Raw genomic sequence first — 1,101 nt, forward strand, 5'->3', positions numbered from 1 at the left:
CCCTCTACTTTCAGTTCTTTTTGAAGGCGTAACACGCCAGACCTGTAGCATTCCTTACATGAATATCTCTCCACCGGGGAGGAGGGCGGGCGCTTATGACTATAACAGAGATACCCCTACTACAGAACTGGAGTTACAGAAAAGAAACTACTCCTTCTGTAGTAGGGGATCTCTGTGTATAGTCATAATCCAGTGAATAGAATGGCAACCCCATCCCCACACCAAAGCGGCGGTGGAGAACGAAACCAACACCACTATTGCGCGAACAGATTCCGCAGCGAAGCCTGTCCAACCTGAGCATCCGCCCTGGCATCAGCGTCCAGACAGTAATGCTTAGCAAAGGTATGAACCGACTTCCAAGTGGCGGCCTTGCAAATTTCTGCAATCGGCACATTACGGAGCAAGGCTGTCGTGGCAGCTTTGCCCCTGGTGTAATGAGCCTTAGGCTTACCTCCTAAGGTCTTATTAGCTTTCTGGTAACATAGTTGTATGCAGGACACAATCCACCTAGAGATGGACTGCTTAGAGGTCGCAAGACCCGTCCTGACCGATCCGTAATTGATGAACAATTGGTCTGACCTACGAATATCTTTGGTCTTATCCAGATAAAATTTAAACACCCTCCTAACATCCAGGGAATGTAAAGACCTTTCCGCTGGAGATGAAGGATTCTGAAAAAACGTAGGCAAAGTTATAGTTTTGTTGACATGAAAGTCAGAAATAACCTTGGGAAGAAATTTAGGGTGAGTATTCATAATAACCTTAGCAGCATTAAATACAGTATAAGGTTCATTACAACACAACGCCTGAATTTCACTCACCCTGTAGGCCGATGTAATGGCCACGAGGAACACCGCCTTCCAGGACAGGTGCTGCAACGAAGCCTTATGAATGGGTTCAAAAGGCTCCTTCATCAAACTGGACAGCACCACATTCAATTCCCATGAAGGCGATGGAAGCCTGACAGGAGGGAACACTTTCTTCAAGCCTTCCAAAAAATCTTTGATCACAGGGATCTGGAAGAAGGAAGTCTGTGAAGGGCTTTTCCTGTAGGCAGTCAATGCAGCGAGATGAACCTTAATGGAATGAACATTAAGGCCA

Source organism: Lissotriton vulgaris, chromosome 1_1 (genome assembly GCF_964263255.1).
Source record: "Lissotriton vulgaris chromosome 1_1, aLisVul1.2, whole genome shotgun sequence".
Taxonomy (NCBI): Eukaryota; Metazoa; Chordata; class Amphibia; order Caudata; family Salamandridae; genus Lissotriton; species Lissotriton vulgaris.